At 34.1% G+C, this 14823-nt stretch overlaps 1 long non-coding RNA gene across 1 annotated transcript; it reads left to right on the top strand.

The window, feature by feature from the left end:
* The first annotated feature begins 13224 nt into the window (after nucleotides 1–13224).
* Nucleotides 13225–14190, top strand: LOC141486753 (uncharacterized). Its single transcript, XR_012468016.1, has 2 exons — nucleotides 13225–13629; nucleotides 13695–14190. It is a non-coding gene; the product is annotated as an uncharacterized lncRNA (long non-coding RNA).
* Nucleotides 14191–14823: the final 633 nt, after the last annotated feature.

Genomic DNA, 14823 nt, shown 5'->3' with positions numbered 1-14823 from the left:
GTTGTGGAATGTAGAAAACTTTGAAGAGTTTACATTTAAATTTATTGAAAAATTAAAAAAAACCTTTGAAACTTTGATTGGGAACCAGAGCCAAATTGCGATGAATTTATAATTCAACACCAGACAGCGCTGTTTTGATCCGCCATACAAGCCGTACGAACAAGCCTGACATCTCCCCTTACGAAGACGCCATCTATTGGATCGACAGAGAACTCTCCACTGTAAGACAACTAGTTAAAAACCAAAGCCCACAAACACACAGCGAATCTCGTTGGCGCGGCGGTCGATATTGAAGCTTGGCTTTGCAACTGCAACTGCAACCATATTGAGGTAGTTGTGTAAAATATGCAATCCGCCATTTTGTAGCTGCGGCCATCTTGAATTTGCATCTTTTTTAAAGTGTACTGCTATTCTACTAGTCAAGCCAATATTGGTAACCATATTGAGGTAGTTGTGAAAAAATATGTAATCCGCCATTTTGTAGCTGCTGTCATTTTGAATTTGCATCTTTTCAAAGTGTACTACTATTCTAGTAGTCAAGCTCTGTCATTTGATATCCATATTGAGTTAGTTGTGAAAAAATATTTATCCTCCATTTTGAAGCTGTGGCTATCTTGGATATACCATGATATAGAATTCATTAAATTACATTGTCATCAGAACTAAATGTGGGTACCAAATTTCAGATCAATCTGTCAACAGGTAGGGGGTTAAACTTCAATTATTAAATTTGACTCAAACAAAAAAGGCCAAGCTGAATAAAAACTTTAAAAAAAGTAACTATCGTGGGAAACAGCACAAAGTAGAAAGAAAATTTACAAGGACTCTCGTCCTTCTCGACTTACACAGGAAAAACTGGAAATTCTGTTTTTGGTTTTTATGAATACAATTTTCATTTCAGAAAATATAAAGAAATGAGAAAAAGAAATTTTATTCATGTACTATGTACTATAACTATGTAATAATAAATCTTTGATTAAAAGTTTCGTGTCAACACGACCACCATCAACTTTTTTAAAACAATGAATCTGCCTAAACTGAAATAAATTGAATTGAACTTAATTAAATCATCCGATTCATGTCACTTTATCATGTTTTTTTAATTAATTTACCTACATGTACTTGTGTTATATGACGTTCAAACCTAGATTAGGTCCTAGTTTTGAATTATGATACCGAATCATTATTGATGCATTCATGTATAAAAAAATAATCTTGGTTGAGCGGCAGATTTTAAACAGAAACAGTGGTAGAATAGCGTAAGCTAAACTATGTTAAGATAGAAATGAAGACCATTTATTATCATTATTATCAAATACAGATCTGCCTATTTTAATAAAAATATTGATAAAGTGATAAAATCACAATTCAGTGGTTTGTATTACATTAATCCTCCTTTCAAGGCCTATTACTCCCGAATCAACTTCTATAAGGAATATTTTCAATTCTCAATCCTGGAAGTAAAGAAAATGTTGGTTTTTCATCAAAAAATGATTGTTGTTCATTTGGTACAATTGAATCATATGCATCTCTACTCACAAACGATTTTGGTGAAATTGGTAACACGTGCCAGTATAGGGATGTCTGCACAATGCTGTATAATGTACGCTGTAGGTAGACCCACTGTGATTCGAAAGTGCATAAAGATTATAACGATTAAAGGAGTCACATTGTCTGCTGCATAATTGTTCATGTTGATATCTGTTCAGAACTATCAGACCTTTATTAAAGATGTATTCAAATGACGAAATGAGTGACATGCTATAATATCAAATAGAAACTCTCTTCTGGTTAGAAATATGCATGTTGAACTTATCCGAATCGTCGTATTGACAACATTCAAATGTATAGACGATTACACAGAAATTTGAGAGACACTGGTCCATCTGACAAAATTAAAACGAGCAAATGTATTTTTACTGGAAGTGTAAGGAACCAAATAAATGTTTTGGGTAAGCAAAAATTACCTCGTGAAAATAAACTAATTTTAAAAAACGTTTTGTTTGATTGAGAATTGGTAAAATACAATTATATTTCTAATCAAGATTGTTCTTCACGAGAAATTGACCACGAACCAGGAATTTCTGAAAAATCTACCAGAAATTCAAATTCAAATTCAAACACTACAAAATAGTGAACGAATACAAAATACTACAGAATACACGAGTTCGTCATCTTGATTAAAGGGAATATGGACGGAGATTACGATTCGCGAAGTGGTTGAGATGTAGAAAAAGGGAGGTTGAAAATATTTGTAAAAAAATTATATGAACGGATGAATCAGAATTCAAATGATGGTTTATTTCACAGAAACATCCACTATAGGTAGAATTATATAAATAAATATTCACCTAGAGAAATCAATTTCCAAGAAAGGGTCGGAACAAATGTTTGGTTGGGAATTTCGGGAACAAATATACTGGATTCTCTCTTTCACGATGAGCATTTGAATAGTGATATGTATCTACTTTTCTTATCCAATGAGTTTGATGGCTACTCACATGAATTGCCACTGAACATCCGTCGTGAAATATGATATTTTCAACAAGACGCTGCCCCACAGCAATAGCAAGGGAATTTTTAGACCATGGACCAATTGCCTGGCCAGCTCGATGCCCAGACCTCACTCTTTTAAATTTTTTGTCTGAGGAAACATGAGGGATACAGTTTTTTCGGCACTTATAACACATATCGATCATCTCAAACGAAAAATAAAAGATTCATAAAAGAAGATCACACACACACATCAGGCTAGAAAATTGTCTCAGAAATTATATGAACTTCTTTGTTGAATGCATAAGAATACATGTAAAATTCATTTGATTTTTCTGTTTGATTGTTGTCGCTGATGATGCTACTATTTTTGATATAAAGAAATGAACTTTAAACGTTCAAGCCAGTCTCGAATATACCTACACCGTAGGTTGAATGGAGTGACACCTATCAGAAAACAACTACTCCCCTGGCTAATACCACGAAGGGCGTTGGATTATATTAGACAGGCGTCAGTGCATATGCAATTCGCAATACAACTGAAAGAGTCGACCTTCAATTTTGGAACGGGTACACTTCCAGACAGGTTTCGGGCTCAATAGCCACTCATCAGTGCAAGATAGTGGCCATCGTTGACCTAAGGTCAATGATATTCCATAATTTAAAATCTGAATTCTTTCAGAGTATTTCATTCCTCTTCCTAAGTTGGAGCGAACAACAAAATATCACTCCATCTAGTGGACGAGGTACTAACCAACTGCATACCCGAAATTTGCTCGCTTCCTCTGAATAAAGAAGAAAAACTTTCTTATTAGCCAGTGAACTATGCTTGAAGACTGGCAGTAAACAAATCTAAAGAAATGAATTTCAAACGTTCAAGCCAGTCTCGAATATACCTACACAGTAGGTTGAATGAACTGACGCCTATCAGACTTTAGATCGATGATGGCCACTATCTTGCACTGATGAGTGACTAATGAACCCGAAACGGGTCTGTAAGTGTGCCCGTTCCAAAAGGTCGACTATTTCAGTTGTATTGCCAATTGCATATGCAGGAAATTTTCTGTGAAGATTCCTGCACTGACGCCTGTCGGATATAATCCAAAGCCCTTCGTGGTATTAGCCAGGGGAGAAGTTGTTTTCTGATAGGTGTCAGTCCATTCAACTTACTGTGTAGGTATATTCGAGACTGCCTTGAACGTTTAAAGCTCATTTCTTTAGATTTGCTTACTGCCAGTCTTCAAGCATAGCCCACTGACTAATAAGAAAGCTACTCTTTTTGAGTGAAACGATATGAAAATGTCAAGTGTGATATATCATTGAATTGTGATTTTATCGCTGTATCAACATATGTAGTTGAAAAGTATTAAAAAATGATGGTGGCCGTTTTGATATGAAACGTTTAATCAAAATTATAGCACAACGTACATCGTTATAGTTTATTTCGAATACAATAAAACTTTTCTATTTCAATGTTTTTATGTTTTCGTAAATAACAATTCTATTCACAAAAATCCGAAAACAGCATTTTCAGTTTTTCCTGTATGAATCGAAATGCGGAAATCCATGTAAATTTCCCCTGACCATTGCACTGTTTCCCACGATCGTTACTTTTTTTTCCATTTGATTGTCTTCTTATCTGCTTCGGTTTAAAATATAGCAATGATAAAAGGAACGGCATGTATAGTTTTATACTGTTAGTACGCGCTACTCTACTACTCTAGCTAACTCTCAACAGATGATTGTAGTGAATGACCTTTCATTGGAGAGTTTTGACATGCTTCTCTTTGTTGTTCTTTCAAACATATGTACACAATTTTGCTATCTGATAGTCATTGGATAATTATCTATACATGATTCCCAATTGACGTAAAACTACTTTACCGATAATTTTTATTTTTAGATCATTATCGGTATCTAATCCTAGCCGTTTAAGCTCATTTGTCATTTTGAGTCCGGGTTATGGAAATAGCAGGCTGGCGATATTTGATATCTCACATTATGTTTCCGTTATTATTTTAATATTTTCCTTATTATCTCATATAGTCGTTCAAATTGGAAATTTTGGAATATTAACTATTTAGGTTATAGAGAATTTTATTTGGAAAAAAAACGCAATAACGATATAATATATCGTGTTCAAGATAAAAATAAACAGCATAGGAATATCGGTAACGTAAGTGATACGGAGTCAGTTGAATTAGAGAAAGGTAGCACATTGATGTGCCGAATAATAAATATGTCATTTAGAAAGTTTTATTATTCCGAGTAGTTTCGGAGATATCCGAGAAAAACCGAAATTTGAGAATTTCGTTTTTATTTTCTCCTAGGAAAGGAAATGTAAAACAAATAGCACTTTGTCATGGCTACTTTTTAAGTACTAGACGATAACTCAAGCAGAATTGTTTGCAACGTTTCTTGTTCAGAAAACATCATCAACTTTGCAGTTTTATATGGGCCGAAACTAAAGTAAACCCTGTATACGACCCCATTTTTCATTGTGAATACAGCAATGTATGACATAATATGATTTCATAACCATTTCTCGCACAAAATGAAAACTGAGCACAACCTGCTTTTCTTCAATTTTAAATAGTACGCGCTGGCCCACCACATTCGCCTCGGTATTTCTACGAGAAATGAAGAGTGTTAGGGTAAAACTTTTAGCACAGTCATATGTGGGTCCATGAGGAGCATATTCCAAAATTATTTTGAAATATAAAGGGTGTCTCCCAAAAAAGTTACATACGTACCAAAGTTATATTTTTTCTTATGGAATACCCTATATTTTTTATATTTTTAGATACTATAGACAAAATAAATGTGAGTTACTATTATAGTTCCCATAGTTAAAACTGACCGTTTCTGAGAAATTTAAAAATACAGACCATAATTTAAAATTCTTTTCACCCTGTAACGTGTAACGAGCTGCTCGTGATCACATGTACTGCTTAGCTCAAAGGTTAAAGTTAACTACCACATGAAATTTTTAATGCAATATTATTCAGAGTGGCGAAAACAATTGCCTCTAAATTGGGACACACATTTAATTGAATAAGTTCTTGAAGTTGAATGGAACACCCCATATTCAGTGGCGTAATTTGACGCAGAAATAGATTCCCTTCAAAACTATATTAGGATCCCTATATATATATCTCTTTCACTTTTTACACAAAAGGCGTTTTAATATTTCACTTATGAATAATTTTTTCATCTTGAAAATGGAACACCCTGTATTGTAATGAAAAGCAAAAGAAAGCATTTTTGAAGTCATTTTATCGAAAAATTAGGAATCTTAAATAGTTATTATTTAAATAAATCCTCAAAATGGTGTCCACTATTCTCGATGTATAGAATTAGAATTAGAATTTATTTATTCATCACTGAAGAATTTACATATACATACAAGATAATACATATATACATGCAAAAAACGTATCGGACTAGTCACAAGGCAATAAAGAAAATTCAGAAATATATAATTTGGAATATAAAAAAAATACATACAATTAGATTAAATTTCTCTACAATGTAGCATCTGAAAGCTCTTTAATGTAAGTATGAGAAATACACATACGATTGGATTAAAATTCTCTACAATGTAGTGTCTAAAAACTCTTCAATGGAGTAAAATGATTGATTCATTAGATAACGACTCAGACTATCCTTCAACACATTATAGCACTCGCTGAGTTTAAGTGCGGGAATATATTCATAAGTCGGTTATAGGCACCAGATTCCTTGGTATACAGGCTGATTCACGGTGGATGGCACATTAGACGTTTCTGGTGAACCAGACAACGGATCACTTTGAAAATTTAATGGAGGGCATATTCGGACATTCTCTAGCCAACTAAAATATTTTCGACAATGCGGTGTTGTCGCTTCTATTAGAAAGCAGTAGCAACTTTGATTTTTCAAATGGAACACTCTGTATATAATATTATTTTTGGGATCTCCAACAATTGCCCGACAACTTTTCTTGATATTTCCCTATACCTATCTGTTACCGTTTTCGAAATAAAAATTAATTTCAATTTTTTTCTTCGAAAATCATGACTTCTAAAAATGCCGATATCTTTTAGTTAAGAAGTACTATGATATCGAAATTTGGTTTGGAGTTAGGTGATACTTGGACACTTCCCACACGTCAGCCTAATCTCCGTTACTTCAATACAGGGTGGTAGAAAAATACAGTTTTTTCGTTTGCTTGAAAAAGTTGCTGAAATTTGATTATTTTAAATGGAACACCCTGTATATTATTGAAAATTCGGAAAGCTGCTGAAATTTGCTTTCTTTCTATGTATATCATACCTATACCTAACTAGTCAAGTTTCGGACTTATGAACATTTTTTTGTGAAAATGTCCCTTAAGAATGGTATTTCCATTCGGTATTTGGTAAGCAGGCCATGATTACTATTTGACAGTAGCGTTGTGACATTCTCCTAATGATATAGACATTTTCGTCACTTCAGAAGTTGGAAATACCTTCAAAACGATGGAACAAAACTATTCAAACAAAGTTCTTATGAATTTGTTTATTATTTTTGGACAGTGTGACAAAATTATCAGCAGAACATGTAGAAATTTCAATGAAATGTATCCGAATCTACCGCCAATGAACCTCAAGAAATTTATACGAATTCAGAACAATTTCAATGCATTTGGATCAACTTTAAAAGCACCAAGAAACTTGCCTCGACCCGTAACTTTCGAAAACAACCAGATTAATGTCTGAGCATATTTTCACGCATTTCCCGAGTCATCGATAAGAAGTGCTGAAGAAGATTTGGGTATAAAATATTCATCGGTTCAAAGAATCTTGCGAAGACATAAAATGCATGATTATAAATTCACCAAAATTCAAGCAATGAAGCCTCAAGATCCTCAACAGAGAGTATAATTTTGTGAAATGTTGTTGACACGCATTCAAGAAGATCCACTTTTTTTAAATAAAATTATTTGGACTGATGAATCGAAATTTTCGAGAGAAGGGATTTTCAATAGAAAAAATCGTCATTATTGGTCCAGTGAAAATCCTCACGTCACAAAAGAAGCCGGATTTCAAAAAAAATTTAGTTTTAATGTCTTCTGCATGTTGATGGACAACAAATTGAGGTACGTGATATACGAGGAGTCATTAACATCCAGAAGCTACCTGAATATTTTGGAGAATACTGTAGACAGTTTCGTGGATAATCTGCCACTCGAAGATTATCGAAACTGTTGGTACCAACTAGACGGAGCTCCTGCACATTGCACAAGATAAGTGAGCGCAGAACTGGATAGACTATTTGACGATCGGTGGATGAGGCGCTTGGGACCATGGAATTGGCCAGCGAGATCACCTGATCTTAATCCATTAGATTTTTATTTGTGGGGAATGTTTAAAGAAAAAGTTTACAAAATACCAGAGATGAATTGTTAGAAAGGATTGCCCAAACATTTGAAGATTTGGATCCCAATGAAATCAGATCTGCCACCATGAAAGCAGTCAACACCCGCATTTTAAAGTGCTTGGAAGTGAACGGCCAGCGATTCGAACATATTTTGAAATATTCCACATGATTGTTTTACTTTTTTATAATTATTCATATCAATATTTCCAATTTCAAGTTTCTTGGTGCTTTTTTAAAGTTTATCCAAACATATTGAAATTGTTCTGAATTCGTATAAATTACTTGAGGTTCATTGGCGGTAGATTCGGATACATTTCATTGAACTTTCTACATGTTCTGCTGATAATTTTGTCACACTGTCCAAAAATAATAAACAAATTCATAAGAACTTCGTTTGAATAGTTTTGTTCCGTTTTGATGGTATTTGCAACTTCTGAAGTGACGAAAATGTCGATATTATTAGGAGAATGTCACAACGCTACTGTCAAATAGTAATCATGACCTGCTTACCAAATACCGAATGGAAATACTATTCTGAAGGGACATTTTCACAAAAAAATGTTCATAAGTCCGAAACTTGACTAGTTAGGTATAGGTATGATATACATAGAAAGAAAGCAAATTTCAGCAGCTTTCCGAATTTTCAATAATATACAGGGTGTTCCATTTAAAATAATCAAATTTCAGCAACTTTTTCAAGCAAACGAAAAAACTGTATTTTTTTACCACCCTGTATTGAAGTAACGGAGATTAGGCTGACGTGTGGGAAGTGTCCAAGTATCACCTAACTCCAAACCAAATTTCGATATCATAGTACTTCTTAACTAAAAGATATCGGCATTTTTAGAAGTCATGATTTTCGAAGAAAAAAATTGAAATTAATTTTTATTTCGAAAACGGTAACAGATAGGTATAGGGAAATATCAAGAAAAGTTGTCGGGCAATTGTTGGAGATTCCAAAAATAATATTATATACAGAGTGTTCCATTTGAAAAATCAAAGTTGCTACTGCTTTCTAATAGAAGCGGTAACACCGCATTGTCGAAAATATTTTAGTTGGCTAGAGGATGTCCGAATATGCCCTCCATTAAATTTTCAAAGTGATCCGTTGTCTGGTTCACCAGAAACGTCTAATGTGCCATCCACCGTGAATCAGCCTGTATATGAAAATCCTAACCAATGCTCAATCTTGAGTATAGCTGGTGGATGCTCTCACTATCTCTCGTATTGTATTTGTGTAGATCACATCTTCTACTCAGGTTATTTTCTTCTTTTTTGACATTGGTGATAATCAGAAGAATGTAAAGTTAAGGGACTGTTAAAATTGAGAGTTGTTTGAATATGTTTCTACAAGAGGTTCCACGAGCTACACTAGCCATACATCTAATCATTTCCTTGTGGATGATGAAGACTTTATTCATATGTACTGAATTTTCCCAGAAGATCAATCCGTAGCTCTATGCAGATTGTACAAGTCCAAAGTACGCTAATTTAAGTATGTCTAATGATATTTGAGTTGTCTGATAATAAAGCAAATTTTACTCAATTTATTTGTTATATCATTAATGTGAGGTTCCCATGTCATTTTGTGGTCTATTTTGATACCCAGAAATTTAATGAAATTTACCTGTTCTATTGATTTATGATTCACTCGTATTAAAAAAATCATATCACGATTTATATTTTTTGGTGTGAATACCATGAAGATTGTTTTTTGTAGGTTAACTAATAGTTCATTAAACAAGCACCATTTATGAAAATCATTGCCACAAATGCCTGCTCTGGTAACAGCATTTTTCAATTCATTATCTGATATGAGAATATTAGTGTCATCAGCATACATGACAATTTTTCCAGCATTAGGACATGAGTACACCATATCATTGAAATTATAAAGAGAACGGGTCCCAAAATTGATCCTAGAGGGAATTTACAATTTTTTCTGTTGATCTAGTTCCACCTAATACTACAATTTGTTTCCTCTCTCTGAGATAAGATGCAAGCCATTCATTTGCGACTCTTCGTACACCAATTCGATACAGCTTATCCAATAAAAGATTATGGTCGACTGTATCGAATGCTCTAGTCAGGTCAAAATAAAGTGCAGTAGGATTGTGTTTGTCGTTGAGAGAGTCCATATATATTCGTACAAAAATCGCCTATTGCAGTTAATGTTGATTTGTTTTGTCTGAAACCGTTTTGACAGTTAAATAATATGTTGTGGTGATTTAAAAATTTGTTAATACGATTATTATATGCCATGTCGATTATTTTTGCTATTTGACTCTGTGAGCAAACATTACGGTATTTTGTAACATCATCTTTTGATCCATTATTTTTGAAAATTGGTATCGACTTGGAGACCTTAAGGACCGATGGGTACTGCCCCGAAGTGAATGAGCCAATGGCTCATTCGACCAAACCAAGAAAAAACTGATCCAAAGGTACGATGAGCACAAAAAGGCATACATAAACCCTATGGTATATAAATCAAACGTCACAACACACGCCATACAAAACAAACATAATTTCCCCCCACCAGAGAACATAAAACAAGTCAATAAGGGAAACCGCATGGACATTTGGGAAAACTTAAACATTCATAAATTTAACAGTCATAAATCACTTATCGAGGAACAAGTGCAAATCAAAACACAACAAGACCTAACATTCAATATATTAAACAAATCAAGACACACTCCTAGAAACAATAAACCTAGAGAAGATTCAACACAAAGAATAGTACCTGATGTAATCCAAATACAGGCAAGTTTACCTAAAGTACCTGAAGTACCTGTATTGAGGCGTTCGGACCGCATAAAAGGACACACAACAGGATGACACGTTCAGATAGAGTGGGGCCTAGAGGATGACAGCACGACCAGCTGTCGAAAGCGCTCGCAGATAATCAAATAGAAGTTATAGAGCTTCAAATCCTTTCCTTTCCTATTCAAATTCGTTTCTGTACATGGGATCTCGTAAACGATAAGAGATAGAGAGTCGGTTAAATTGTGGCAAAGTTGCGTATTTTAGAGACCTATTCAATGATGTGGAAAAATCGAAAATAGCTCTTCTGGGTTTGGAAATATACAGGAAAAACCAAAAAATCCCAAATTATTTTTTTACTTATATCTTCTTTATTCGCAAACATATTGAAAATCTGTCCACATTTTGCTATTGGCACTTGATGTGAGCTATCAGAATATATCCATGAATCTTTTATACAGGGAGTCATCTGAATTGGGCCACCCTCATCTTTGAATATTTAAATACGGACCTGTATTTTTTGTTGTAGTTTTTGTATCGTCGACGTTCACTTCACACTGAGAAATGAAATTCAATTTTATATTTCGGGATGTTTCGGTAATATACCCCTCGAGAAACTGTTAGTGGCTGATATTTTCTGTATTGTACGTCTTTCTTTTGTGAACCTATCATATGTTAGAGGGAAAGTCAAAAGACTATGCAGTAAAAAATTCAACCCAGCACGTTTGTGCTGTCCACAGTGATGTGAACTGTCGAGAATATACCTGTACGTGCTTGTTTCTTTTCTAAATATGTCGTATTCTAACCCTCCATATTGGTTCCTCATTGCCAAAACTTCAAGAAATAGTAGTTGTCCCTTATTTTCTAACTCATACGAGAATTTTTTTGATGGACATCTATTATTTAAAATGGAAACAAAGTCCTCAATATTCGATTTTTTGATATCGAATATCGCGAAAATATCATCCACGTACCTTAGCCACATACCTTACTACACCAAAGGTTCTAAACAGTGCATCACAAGTACATAATGACGGCCAGGTCAACGGAACTGAATCTGAATCTGTGTCGTAAGTATTCAACTAAAATTAGGCTAATACAAGCAGATATTTGGTTTCTAAAGAGCTGTAAAAGATATTCAGTTTTTCCAAAGACGTCCTCAAGAAATGCGGCAACGTACTTACCCCTCAACTGAAACGGAAGTTACAAGTTTCCAACCCAACGGTGTCGAAACTATATTGCCTCCCAAAAGTCCACAAATCAAGAAAATCAATGCGCCCCATCGTGTTAGCTATTGGAGCTCCTACCTACCAAATAGCAAATGAAAATAAATAATAGCAATAATCAAGTTTTAGTATAAAAAACTCTTTAGAGTTCATACAACATACAAAAAACATGGTTCTGCATGAAGGTGAGATTTTGGTTTCTTTTGATGTTAGTTCCTTATTTCCTAGCGTCCCAATTCCACAGACCTTGTAATACCTCAGGGAATTACTAGAGAAAAATAATCTCAATAATAACGAAATCGATGAATTCGTTTCTCTTACTAATTTTATATGAAACAAAATCGGTTCCAGGTAGAAGGTTGCTTTTATGAACAACAGGAAGGAACGACCATGGGAAATCCCTTGTCCCCCTACCTAGCAGACCCGTTCATGAGCAGATTCGAAATGGAAACCAAAGAAAAGTCCAATTATTTTCCTAGGATTTGGCTAAGGTATATGGATAATATTTTTGCGATATTCGATATCAAAAAATCGAATATTGAGGACTTTGTTTCCATTTTTAATAATAGATGTCCATCAATAAAATTCACGTATGAGTTAGAAAACAAGGAACAACTACAATTTCTTGATGTTTTGATAATGAGGAGCCAATATGGAGGGTTAGAATACGATATATTTAGAAATGCAACAAGCACGTACAGGTATATTCCTGACAGTTCACATCACTGTGGACAGCACAAACGTGCTGGGTTGAATTTTTTGTACATCGTCTTTTGACTTTCCCTCTAACACATGATAGGTTCACCAAAGAAAGATGTACAATACAGAAAATAACAGCCACTAACGGTTTCTCGAGGGGTATTGTAGATGACATAATAAGGAAGAAGAAGTTTAGGTTAAGAATGAACGAAATCTCGACTTTCAGAAAGGACAAAAACCAAGATAAATACATCTCAATTTCATACCACCAATATACGAAGAACTTTGGAAAGATTTTCAAGGAACTAGGTATGAAGGTGGTTTTTAAAACACGTCATACACTACAGAGCCTTTTGGGAAATCCAATAGACAAAAACGAGAATTCGGAAAAGTCAGGAATTTATGAAATTGAATGTAAGGACTGCGATGCAAAATATTATGGACAGACAAAAAGATCTATTAAAGTAAGATATAAGGAACACATAGCACACTTAAAATATGGAAAACCTGAAAAATCAGCAGTCGCCCATCATATTTTGCAACAAAACCATTCCATAGACTTCAGTTCATTAAAATTAGTTAAACAAGTTAACAACAGGCAACTAGATGCCCATGAGAGTGTAGAAATAAGTAAACACTGTTACGATATTTTCTGTTTAATTAATTCCTTGCATCGATTCAACTTCAATTGAATATATTTCCTGTATCACGAACACCCTATAAAAGTAGTCACTTCTTCATAATTTTTTTTTCTATGAGACAAAAACTCTTGGGCTCGGTACTGATTGGAAACGACGTAAATGATATAGCGATTTCTGGAGAAAATCATGAAGATATCTGCCTAGTAAATGTGTTTTTAACTATCATTGATTGATTTTCGCAAAAGTGCGGATATACATTTCAAAGGCTGTTAAGGGTTGAATGTTTGGTTCATTTTTGGGTTATTTGAAAGTGAATTCAACCCTTGTTTCAAACGAGTTTGGATTAAGATAATACATTGATTTCGAAACGTCTCCTGTTGTGCTAGGGATCTCGACACAAGGAGGTAAGCGTTCGACATTTTTTAGAAACATAAACTTTGAAAATACCTTGAACTGTTCATAATTTCAGACGTTTCATTTCTCACGGACCACGTCCCATATTTATGAGTTTCCTACACTTGTTGTGTATCCAGAAGGAAGTTTTAGCCTGTTTTACTTCCCGAAGTATTGCGACTGCTTAAAGTTTGGTATTGCTACACCTTTTTACCTGGTGATTATATGCAACGGACTTGGGTAATAGAATCGACGAGGATAAGTACCTCGCAGAGGATTTTCTTTTTCTTTAAAAAAAATCGTTACGGAAGCAATAAACATAAGAATTGAAAGATCATATTTTTGTGAAGTGAATTAATTAAGGACAAACCGATGCCTATGTTTTATGTTATACTAGGAACCGTATTCATAGTTAAGAAGAATTGAATGATTGATGTGTTGCCTGTTCACATTCAATTCTTCCCACCGAAGTTCTTGCAAGAATCGGCTCATTATATCGTTGAGTAGAACATTAAGACTCAGTGACCTTGAAGTTTTTTTTTTTATCGTGATTTATCATATCCATATACATATCCATATATATATTAGGTCACACCCTGGGTATTAGTTTAGGATTGAATATTGTAGTTATCTCTTGTATAGTTTAGTGATTTTTGTAATAAAAGCCGGCCAAATCACTTGGCGCCCATTTTGATTAGAAATCTTTTATTTTATTGGTAATAACATCTTTGATCCACGGCCCTGTTGAATGTTTCGAGTTGGTAACTAAACCGACCGTACTTAAACCAAAACAAAAAGTAACTACGTTATATCTGGAAATTAATAAACCTACGGGTAAACGTAATAACACAATAATATTATGAATAACGATGACGGACCTATACCAAAGAGCATACTATATAGCTTGTTAAAATAATGTTGTTGGGTTTACTGATTACTACATAAGGACACTTTGCAAAAATAAATTTAGATAGGCAATATTGTGAAATTAATTTTTATATAGCTGAAAATTGTTTTATACACAGCTATAACAGTTAACATATACTGTAAAATAGTAGATAAGGCAAAATTGTAAAATTAATTTAGGTTGGTATACCTGTATGGGTGGTACACCTGGATGGTTCACCTGTAGGGGATACTACATAGCATAAATAGCGTTAGCTTCGCGTTAGTTACTAGTTTAATCTTTCTCTTTGAAGATGATC

Source organism: Leptinotarsa decemlineata, unplaced genomic scaffold (genome assembly GCF_025532065.1).
Source record: "Leptinotarsa decemlineata unplaced genomic scaffold, Ldec_3_MD MMD2_tig00026369_RagTag_RagTag, whole genome shotgun sequence".
In the NCBI taxonomy this organism is placed as follows: domain Eukaryota; kingdom Metazoa; phylum Arthropoda; class Insecta; order Coleoptera; family Chrysomelidae; genus Leptinotarsa; species Leptinotarsa decemlineata.
Note: the sequence above shows the minus strand (reverse complement) of the source record. Positions and strands in the feature narration are given on the sequence as shown.